Source organism: Sorex araneus, chromosome 1 (genome assembly GCF_027595985.1).
Source record: "Sorex araneus isolate mSorAra2 chromosome 1, mSorAra2.pri, whole genome shotgun sequence".
In the NCBI taxonomy this organism is placed as follows: Eukaryota; Metazoa; Chordata; class Mammalia; order Eulipotyphla; family Soricidae; genus Sorex; species Sorex araneus.
The window spans coordinates 138,136,482-138,148,530 of record NC_073302.1 but is presented as its reverse complement, the minus strand read 5'-3'; the positions used below and the strand labels follow the sequence as shown (position 1 = coordinate 138,148,530).

Sequence of the window (12,049 nt, the reverse complement as noted above, 5' to 3'; positions counted from 1 at the left end):
ATCAAAGCCCTAGCCAAACAGGGTGTTCAAACTCAGTACCTCAGGATCCTCCAAGAGCTGTATTATGGATTCACCACCAGGATCTCACCATTCTACAAAGAAGTGATCATCGACGTAAAGAGAGGGGTTCGGCAGGGTGATACCATTTCACCAAAACTCTTCAGTGCCACCCTCGAGAACATCATGCGATGACTGGAATGGGAAGGAATGGGAGTGAAGAAAGACAGTCCGCAACTACACCACCTCTGCTTCATTGATGTCATCGTTCTAATAACACCGAATATTAGCCAAGTGGCACAAATGCTGACCGACTTCAACTGTGAGTGTGCGAAGGTCAGACTACAGTTGAATCTCATGAAGACAATGTTTATGAGAAACAAACTAATTCCTGACATTCAATTTGCTCTCAATGGAACAAACATCTCCGAATGCAGCAGTTATGTGTACCTAAGTCAAGAACTCAACATGATGAATGACCTGACACCTGAGCTGCGCAGGAGGAAGAGAGCGGCATGGAATGCCTTCAAGAGCATCGAAGAAGTTGTTAAGAGGACAAAGAACCTCCAGCTCCAGGCACATCTTTTCAACTCCACCGTTCTTCCTACACTAACGTACGCCTCAGAGACCTGCGCCCTATGAAAAAAGGACGAGAACGCTATTCGGGTATCCCAAAGAGGAATTGAAAGAGCTATGCTTGGACTATCACGTTTCACTCAAGTGAGAGAAGGAATCCAGAGTTCCAACCTTCATCGACAATAGAGAATCAGGAATGCTGTCTCGTTTGCCAAGATGTCAAATATCAGATGGGCCGTACAAGTAATGCAATTTGGAGACGACCACTGGACTAGAGCTGTTACAGACTGATTCCAAGGGAGGTCAAAAGATCGAGTGGCCGCCCACCTATGAGATGGTCACTCTTCTTCATCAAGACCCTGAATGAATGGTTTGAGGCTCTAAGTGTTCCTGGAGCGAACAGATGCCTGTTCAAGCAAATCGACGAGCAACAGATGACAAGTGATACAAGTGATATATATACATATACATATATATATATGTAAGGGCACAAGGTAGTAGAATTTATGAGAAAGAAAGAAAAAGAGCAGAAAGTTGGGTTATAGACAGTTGCAACTTAAATATATTAGAAATCAGAAAATTCCTCATTGATAATGTGAAAATCAAAAATAATGTGGGGAGCTAGAGAAATAGCACAGCAGATAAGGCATTTACTTTGCAAGAGGCCGACCCAAGTTCGAGCTCCAGCATCCCATAGGGTCCCCCAAGCACTGCCAGGAGTAATTCCTGAGAGCAGAGCCAGGAGTAACTCCTAAGCATAGCCAGGTGTGATCCAAAATAAGCAAGAACATAGAAATAAAAATATAATGATGTGGGCTGGAGAAAAAGTTCAGCAGATAAAACAATTGCCTTCCACACCACAGCAATACATATGGCCTACTGATCTCAGCTAGTAGTGATCCCTGAGCACAGAACTAGAAATAAAACCTGAGCACCAACTAGAAATGGCCCCAAGACAAAAAAAATTATAGTAATTAAAAATATAACTGCATCTTAGCTTCTGAAAGAACATCAGAGGATCTAAATTTAAAAAACCAACTGATTTTTTGATGTTTTATTTCTCTAACACACACTCATACACACACACACACACACACACACACACACAATACACCTGCCAGAGTCCTCAACTATTATCTTTCTTTATCAATCTAGCTTAAGAGTGAGCCTCCCCATGAATGTGGGGGGAAAAGGACTTTCTTTGTTGGTGGGAATGCCAATTGATTCAGCCTTTTCAGAAAACAAAATGGGCATTCCTTCAATAACTAGGAATTGAGCTTTCATATGAACCTGCAAGACCACTTCTGGGAATATATCCTGAGGGTGCAAAAAATCACAGTAGAAATGACATCTGCACTTATATGTTCATTGCAGCACTATATACAATAGCCAGAATCTGGAAACAACGCGAGTGCCCAAGAACAGAAGACTGGTTACTCCAAATCAATAATAGTGAAATTTTTTTATTAAAATATTGAATGTAATCAAAGTAAAGTGAAAGCAAAGTGAAATTTACCAGTTACACATGCGGGGTGGGGGGCTGGGGAGGTGGGGGGAAGGGGGGAGGTATATTATGATTCTTGGTGGTGGAATATGTGCACTGGTGAAGGGACGGGTGTTTGAGCATTGTATAACTGAGACTTAAACCTGAAAGCTTTGTAACTTTCCACATGGTGAACTAATAAAATAAAAAAATAAAAAAAATTATAACTATAAAAAAAAAGAAACTTTGGTACATCTACACAATGGAATACTATACAGCTGTTAGGAAAGATGAAGTCATGAAATTTGCTTATAAGTGGATGGTCATGGAAGTATCACGTTAAGTGAAATGAGTCAGAAAGAGAGGGACAGACATAGAATGACTGCACTCATAACGTAATATGAGATTGACACCCAAGAACAGTAGAAACAAGGGCTAGGAATATTGTTCCATAGTTGGAAACCTGCCTTACGAGCTGGGGGAGAAGGCAGCTGGAATAGAGAAGGGATCACTAAGTCGATGATGGTTGGATGAATTGTTCAGGAAGAGAGATGTGTGCTGAAAAGAGATAAACGACCAAACGTGATAACCTCTCAGTATCTATATTGCTAACCATAATGTTCCAAAGTAGAAAGAGAATATAGGGGAAATTGTCTGCTATAGAGACGGGGAAGTGTTGGGATGGGGGCCAGGAACACTGGTGGTGGAAAATGTATGTGCACTGGTGGAAGAATGGGTGTTCAATCATTGTATGACTGAAACTCGAACATGAAAGCTTTGTAACTGTATCTAATGGTGATTCAATTAAAAAAAAAAGAGTGAGCCTCCCTCCTTCATATCCTTGTCCAGTTCCTGTGATCACTGTATCACTGTATCACTGACATCTCGTTGTCCGTCGATTTACTTGAGCGGGCACCAGTAATGTCTCTATTCCTCCCAGCCCTGAGATTTTAGCAACCTCTCCTTACTCATCTTTCCCAACAATAAGAAACTCTTTCAGGGTCAGGGGAATGAGACCTATTGTTACTGTTTTTGGTATATTGAATACGCCACGGGTAGCTTGCCAGGCTCTGCCCGTGAGGGCAGGATACTCTCGTAGCTAGCCAGGCTCTCCGAAAGAAATATATATAGATATACATATATATATACATATATATTACTCTCTATGATTGGTTGCGTACTGCCTGAAATCCATCAAATATGATATGGTAATTATGGAAAATGGGTAGGAAGTGTCTTATAATGTGTCGGAAAGCAGCCTGGAGCGTGGCAGCGGCTGGGTAGTGGAGGTTGGCTGCTAGGGCTAGGTCCCTTGGGGCGAGGAGGGTTCTCACCCGCCCTTCTCTGGGGCACCCAAGTGAAAACAGCCTGGCGCGGACTCCGGTGGCATGGCTATGGGGGCCTCATTTTATACTCCCGTCTGGGAGGAGCAGCCATTGAGATCTGAAGGGTGGCTAATGAGGAGGCAGGGTGTGGCAGGGTATGGTCACACCCTGCCTGTGATAATTCAGTAATATTTTTTTAAAACCCACAATATTATTTGACTTAATTTGGTGATTATTTATTGAGAAGCTACCACATACCAGAAATCATGCAGGTTTTGGGAATATAAGGCTGAAACAACTCAAGTGCAGAGAGAACAGAAAATAAAACACTAATTATAAGGGTAGTATGAAACCCCTTTAAAAGGAGTCCTTCAGCAGATACAAGGGCCAGGAGAATTGCCCTGTAGCTGGAAGCCTGCTTTATGAGCGGAGGGGAGAAAGCAGATGGAATAGAGAAGGGATCACTAAGAAAATGATGGCTGGAGGAATCAGTTGGGATGGGAAATGCGTGCCGAAAGTAAATAATGGACCAAACATGATGACCTCTCAGTGTCTGGGTTGCAAGCTATAATGCCCAAAAGTAGAGAGTGAGTATGGGGAATATTGTCTGTCATGAAGGCAGGGGAAGGGTGGGAAAGGGGGGTATACCGGGGATATTGGTGGTGGGGAATGTGCATTGGTGGAGGGATGGGTGTTTGATAATTGTGTGATTATATCCCAAACATGAAAGCTTGCAACTATCTTACAATGATTCAATAAAAGTTTTTAAAATAAAATAAAAGATACGTTATATTTCTATGCAAATGTAAAAAAAAGGAGTCCTTAACCCAGGAAACGTAGGGGGAAAATACATCCTACCTGATGTGTTATAGTTAGCAAGGTTAATCTAGGAGCAAGAAAGAGAAGGAAAGTTGTGGCAGGATAATCTCTCCTACCATGATGAACCCTTACATAACAGTCCATCTACACTGGATTCCCAAACCTTCCTTCATAGTTCTCTCAACAGGGTCCAATATCACCGTTTCCTTTAGAGTCTCTTAGTATCTGCAAATAAAAGGTTAACAAAATCATTTTCCTTTCGTATCATAATTTGGCCTAAAGTTAAGTTTTTCACTTGTCTCCTGGTTAACCTTATTTTTAAGAAATTGTGTGTTGCCAATTCAGATGGTTTTTGAGAAAATTAAAAAAAAAACACTTCTAATTGGCAAGTTGTATCTAGATTCAGCGTAAATACACCATAAACACATGTTTGGACTTGTTACAAAAAGTGTTGGTTTCTATGGGACATAAGTCTTCTGAAGTAGGGCCGTTCTATGTATCAACTGAAAATAAGCCTCATTGCTTGAACTTGAAAGGCCAAAGAGTCACTCCAGACAGTGATGTGGCCAGGTTAACACTGCTACAAGAATGTCTCATCTCCCATGATGGAGGGCTTGTTATCTGCTGTCACACTACTGGAACTCTATCCTAGTTTTTAGGGTTCAAGAGAGGCCCCTGTGGTCACTGTATAGGTATAAATATTAAGGAGATGCTGAGATGATGCCAGGCAGATAGTCTAGTGTCTATAGGAAAAGTCTTCATTTAACTTCAAGATGTTTATTTCTCATAGAGGTCAATGTTTAGGATAGTGAAATAGGCACATAACATTCCCTGTACTTGTCCCTTTAGCACAACACTGCTGTTAGAAACACCCCTAGTCATTTTTATTATGCATCACGTTTAACTTCCACTCAGGCCCTTCCTCCCACTGTAAATTACCCTCCCTTGTTAACTCCCAACTACATACAGGTATCATTCAGTTATGCTGCTTTTCATTGGAATTTTTTTCTAGTCCATTTTAATTTCAATAAAAGTTGAGCTTCAATTTTCCTATGGGGATGTTCATACCTAGTTTCCAACTCTGCTGTTCTCTCATCAAAATAGAGGCTCTTGACTGCATTCCCATTTACTTGGCTTGCCTCTCATCATTTTCATTCTAATTTATCTCAACACTCCCCCTCTGTACTCGATTAATACTTTTCTGGGCTGCCAAGAATATGCTGTGATTTATGCATCTTTCTTTAGCAAATTTCACAGTTTTTATGGAAAGCATGTTCATTGCTTAAATATTCCTAATCATGTCATCCTAACCCTACCTCAGTATAATATAAGGGGTAAAAAAACTATAATCAACAAGTTACAAAACTTTCAAATAGCCAGTTCCATCACATATTAGTTTTTAACTTAACAGATTCTTCAGGATTGAAACTCAGTGACTGAGCACATAACTTGCATGTGGGAGGTCCTGAGTTCAATCCCCAGTACCACACACACCAAAAAAGATAAAAATCCTTTTACCACTAGCTGTTATAACTTTCCCTCTCTTACCTTTTCCCTTGTTGCTATCATTATTGCAATGACCAGGACCACACATAAGGATTGTGATATGCACATATTTGCTCACAGTAATTGGTGGAGGGTTGCACCCTTACAGGTAGATGTGCTCACTGGGAACTGCACTCATTTATTTGTGGTGCTAACAGACTTGATTGTATTACCTACCAGAGGTCCCTATGTTGTTCACCCATGTGCTTGCCTAGGTCATACTTCCTGGCTGCAATACTCAAAATCCTTAGCTCCAGTGCTTACTGGGGAGTTCACACTTTAGTTGTAAGACTCATACATCCTTCTGTGCAACTGCCATCACACACTTTGTTGCAGTCGCCAAGAGTTCCAAACCAAGAGTCCCAAGTAGCAGAAGTGCCTGGACCACACTTGACAAGACTATAAAGTCCATCACAAAAGCAACTCTGGTGATGGATTTTGTAGCCTCGTGCTTATATGGTAGGCACTTTTTAGTCACCAAGCCATCTGCTATTCTCTCAAAATAGTTTTTCACAAGTACCCACTAATCTACCCCCAAGAAAGAAACATAAAATCCAAAGAATTCTCTAAGCCAATAGTGATGTTAGGATACAATTTAGACTTTTTATCATAGTTAGGGAAAAAGATCTCATATGGGTTTTCACAGCTCCCCTAAAGTTGCAAGACTGTGATTTAAAGGTCCCAAAATACCTAGGATAGCTGCATATATACTGAAGAATTAGCTAGAAAACTAGGCTAATCTAGAATAATAATTTCCTTTGAAGACTAGCACTGGTTACCTGAGAATCAGAAGCTTTCTTTCTAAGAAAGACCTTGCTCTGCTTTTTGTGTACAGCAGGAGAATATATATAATGAGATTCTTTAGGCATAATTAGATTAAAATTTCAAATGTAGAGCAGACACTCTATTGCACTATATTGTATAATATATTTAAATGCTTTGATTGCTCTGAATCATGTCATTCTAAAAGTTTAGGGTACGGATGGTTTATTTGGCTAATGAAGGTTTAAAATTCTACATAAAAGGCAAGCATTTCTTTCCATTTTTCAATGCCTTGAAAGTTGGACCTTGGAAACCATGACTCCCCACCATCCCTTACTAGACAATTCCAAATGCAACTAATGAAAGAAATGAGTTGACCACTGAAGCAGGTAGTTACTGTAAGCTTCATAATATAGAACAGCATCTACCATGGTTTCATTTTTTACCCTCTATTTGACAATCTGTAGATAAAATGGGGGGGTAATAAAAAATGAAAGGCTGACAAAGGAGAATAGAGACTGTTCAAAAAAGGACTCTCTAGAAGCAAAAAAGTATCGTCTAAATGACATCTGCACTTATATGTTCATCGCAGCACTGTTTACAATAGCCAGAATCTGGAAAAAACCTGAATGCCCTAGAACAGATGACTGGTTGAAGAAACTTTGGTACATCTATACAATCGAATACTATGCAGCTGTTAGAAAAAATGAGGTCATGAACTTTGCATATAAATGGATCAGCATGGACAGTATCATGCTAAGTGAAATGAGTCAGAAAGAGAGAGACAGACATTCAACAGAGAAGAATTCGGGCATTCCGGTAAGCAACACGGCCGGAGAATGCTCCGGACCCAAGACCAGGCCAGCAACACCGGGGATCCAGACGGAGGAGGTACAGCCGGTACACCTTCTCCACATGGAGCCCCGGCGACAATGAGCAGCAACTAACACGGCTCCGGGATGCGGGACCTTTTCTGAAAAATGAAAACATACAATCTTTTGATGCCATCCAACATGTCTGACTGTTGGAGGAAAACCTCCAAATAACAATAGTGAGATTCCCTGTTGAAAACTGAATGTAATCAAAGTAAGGAAAGAGTAAGGTGAAAAATGTCTGCCACACAGGCAGAGGGGGAGTGGTTGGGGGGCATGCAGGGGTTTGGTGGTGGATCAAATGATAACTTTGTAACTGTATCTCAATGATTCAATAAAAAATAAAATTTTAAAAAAATAAATAAAATTTTTTAAAATTAAATTTAAAAAAAAGAGAGAGACAGACATAGAAAGATTGCACTCATCTGTGGAATATAGAATAACAGAGTAGGAGACTAACACCCAAGAATAGTAGAAATAAGTACCAGGAGGCTGACTCCATTGCTTGGAAGCTGGCCTCACATTCTGGGGAGAAGGCAACTCAGATAGAGAAGGGAACACCAAGTAAAATATGGTTGGAAGCCATGCAGGGGAAGGGCGATGCATGCTGAATGTAGACTAGAGACTGAACACAATGGCCACTCAACATCTTTATTGCAAACCACAACACCTAATTAGAAAGAGAGAACAAAAGGGAATACCCTGACACAGTAACAGGGTGGGGTGGGGGGGGAGATGGGATTGGGGAGGGTTGGAGGGATGCTGAGTTTATTTGTGGTGGAGAATGGGCACTGGTGAATGGATGGGTTCTTGAACTTTGTATGAGGGACACATGAGCACAAAAATGTATAAATCTGTAACTGTACCCTCATGGTGATTCACTTATTAAAAAATAAATTTAAAAAAAGTAAAAAAAAAAAAGGACTCTCTAGTTCCAAGTTCTTTCTCAATGTAATGAACATTCACTAATATTTGTACCATCTTCTTGCCTTAAATTTGAATATGTCATGCTAAAACTCTTTTTTTTTGGGGGGGGGCTGAGTCAATATTTTAATCATCACCAAAGAGTAGTAAAATATTGCTGAGTTCACTGAGGCCCAAACATACTGTCAGCATCGTTGAGAAGTCCAGAGTCTTATCATCAGAAACTAATCACAGTAACTCCTGGATAGAATGAGTCCTTCACAAAGCTGCAGCTCTACCTCAGCTCTCAACACCTTCCCTGCCTCCTCTCCAAGCATTAGTTTTATATCACTTTTTCAGAAGTGCCAAGATCTTCCTCCATCCAAGTCTTAGAATCTGTTTCTGCCTGGCATGTTATGCTTCTCACTGATTCATTGCTCTCTCAGATCACACATGGGTATCATTTTCTTCGGGAAGACTCTCCTGGTCCCTACTACAGACTGAATTAGAAGCTCCCTGGCCCTGGGAACCCAGCACAGCACTGCTACACTCAGAACTCATCTTTTTCTGTTTTAATGTAGGAGTACTGCTATTTATTCAGCCATTGATTAAGCGGATTGAGCTGGGCATGAATTTGACCAGAACTCATCTTTAATGTCTCTGTTCTCTGTGACACCCAAGGGTTCAGCAAACAAGGGGTCGGCTCTACCGATTTCTGCCACTACATCCTAGGACCACTGTAGAATTCCTGATCAAAATGATTCAACATTTATTGAATAGGTCAATAAACTGATCAAAGATGATGAAAGAGACAGAATCTAATTTACTATTAAATTAGTATCTAGAAATCCTGCACAGGCTTATGAAAAGTGATCTAGTGACACAAGCACAAAAGCAGATAAATTTCCCCAGGTCCAAATGCAATAAAACATTTAAGTCCAACGCATCACTCACCCAATGCCTATTCAAAAAGTTATGCTCCTAAAGGAACCAAGAAATGAAGGGGATTTTTTTAATCCAACTTCTTTGCAAAAAAAAATGATCAGTCATAACTCAATTTAAGAAAAACCTAAGAATCTGTGTGAGGCATTTTGGTTTGTTCTTGATTCCTTTCCAAAACACCGTGTAGGAGGCTTGGCACACTGGAGCGGAGATGACAGATTGAAAACAGAAAATGTGCATAAGACCTGAATCAAAAATAAAGGCAAGCAAATAAAGCCTTTACAAAAGAAGATTTCAGATGGGCTGAAAGAGGATTGTGGGTGTTCAAACGTGACCCTGAAACAGAAATACAGTCAAGTCTGAATAATTGTGGCCGCTGGACTTCACTGAGCCATCAGTCATTACCTTGAAACATGACAAGCATTCAGCAAGTGTTACCCATCTAGTCTCAGCTCTCTTAGAAGGTGGTCACCATGATTATTCTCAGTTTATAAATAAGGTAATGGAAGATTAAACTGCTATGTGATTTTCTCAGTCACATACCTGTGTAAAAGCCATAGTCAAAGACATGTTTTAGAGCCCCAAATATTTTTTTTTACTACTTAGTCAATAGGTTTATTACAGACTTTGCAAAACCTCTATTAAAAAAATCATGATTTGATTTTAGCTTTCAGCAGTCCACTCCTGAACTCTGAGGAAATTTGCCTTCTTCTAGGTTGCCCAATCTTCCTTCTGGGAAAGAGACACTTTTTTGGACAGTTCCACCTCTTCTTTTTAACCTTTCTTGGGTTTCTTCTCATACACAGGGTTGGCCGTGTAGCCACATGAGCTTTCTTATACATCTGCTCCATCATATCTGAAGTTATGTTGTTCTTTAAGTATTGAGAAAATTGTTTCTCCTAAACATCTTATCTTCTTCCATAGGTAATGCATATACTCTGCAACGTTATGCCTCATAATGTGTTTCCGATGCACTTGAGCATTAAATTCCCTATTTTCTGAATCATAACCAGGAAATCATTTGATACTATGAGGAATAAATAAGTCTCTATCTTTTCTCCTTTCAGGGCCCCAAAACCTTTGTTTCTGGTGGTATTAGTTCTGGCAAGTTCTGTATCCAAATAGCAAGTGAAGACACAAGGTTGCCCATAAATGCTTCCACATTATAACCATCTCCAATGACCTTCACTTGGCCTTGATAAATCTTGTTCATGCCAAATCTATTGAGAAGTCTGCAGGCCAGCAGCAGGCCAGTACAGCATATTGTAGCGTAATTTGTCAGGCCTGCCTTCACATTATAATTCAGAAGTTCATGAGCATATGCTGCAGAAACTGTATCTCCTTCTACACAAGCATAAGGAACCGGCAAATTATGTCTCTGTCAGTGACACGACCCATCATCCTGTATTTTGATGTGTTGTATTTATCTTTATCCTTGATTACCAAATAATCTGAGCATAATAATCAGTTGTGCCCTCTCTCCATCTTCTAAATTTCACTTGGCATCTCTTGAAGTATGTCTTATTCTTTACAACTTTAACAAACTCCATCCTGCACAACAGAGACCACCATCCATGGCTTGACACGGACCTCGGAACCTCAAATCTTAAACTAACAAGTTACTCAAATCAAAAAACCCCACTCTCTTTCTGTGATATCCACATCAATCTGTTCCTTCGGTGATATTTGCAACTTTTCTCTACCACTCTCCAAGAAGGGATTGTTTAAAACCTCTCAGAAGTAGCCACTGTGTCCCATAAAGAGATACAGAATAGAGGCTGGGGAAATAGTACAGAAGGTAGGGCACTTGCCTTGCACACAGCTAACTCAGGCTTGAACCCCAGCATCTTATATGGTTCCCTAAATCCTGCCAGGAATGATCCCTGAGCAGAGAGCCACAAGCACAGCTTCGTGTTGCCAAAAAACAAACAAAAAGAGATACTAAAAAGGGTCACACAGGAGAGGCCGGTTATGGCTCTGTGGGAGCTCTTGCAAGGGTGGGCAAATGAACCCTTGATTTTCCCACTGATTGCAAAGTCAATCACTGAAATCTGTTTGGTGCACATCACTGTCATCCCATCATCCCGTTGCTCATCAATTTGTTCGAGCGGGCACCAGTAATGTCTCTCATTGAGAGACTTATTGTTACTGTTTTTGGCATATCAAATACGGGTAGCTTGCCAGGCTCTGCCGAGCGGGCTCAATACTCTAGGTAGCTTGCTGGGCTCTCCGAGAGGGACGGAGGAATCGAACTCGGGTTGGCCGCGTGAGAGGTGAATGCCCGACTGCTCTTTCAAATATTTTCCAGTGGATTTATAATACTGTCCTGAATACTGCTCTGTCATTTGCAGCATTTTTATCCCTTGATTCAGATATTTATTTGTATATTACATTTCAGATCTTTTTTCACCAGCATATTTGGATACAACTGCTTCCTTTCACTGGCTCTGGTATGGTTTATAGCCATGATCTATTTATACACTGATTAATTTAACCATTTCTATACTTTCAGTCTGTAATAAACAATGCTGCCATGAACATCCTAAGAGAGGTATAAAGATATTTATCTTAATTTTTATTTGGGGTAAAGGTTGGTTCATACCCAGCAGTGCTCAGGTCTTACTCCTGGCTCTGCACTCAGGGATCACTCCTGGAAGTACTTGGAGGACCATATGTGGTACCAGGGATTACACCTAGTTCAGCCATGTGCAAGGCAAGTAACCTTGCTTTAGCCTTCTCACTAATTTCTCAATACAAAATTCCTGTTTTCACTAATTCCTCAATACAAAATTCCTGTTTATTGCCCATCTTGATCAACACTACCA

General features: G+C 40.5%; 1 pseudogene; it reads right to left on the bottom strand.

Moving 5' to 3' along the window:
• Nucleotides 1–9,887: 9,887 nt before the first annotated feature.
• On the bottom strand, nucleotides 9,888–10,774 carry LOC101553948 (60S ribosomal protein L5-like; annotated as a pseudogene).
• Nucleotides 10,775–12,049: the final 1,275 nt, after the last annotated feature.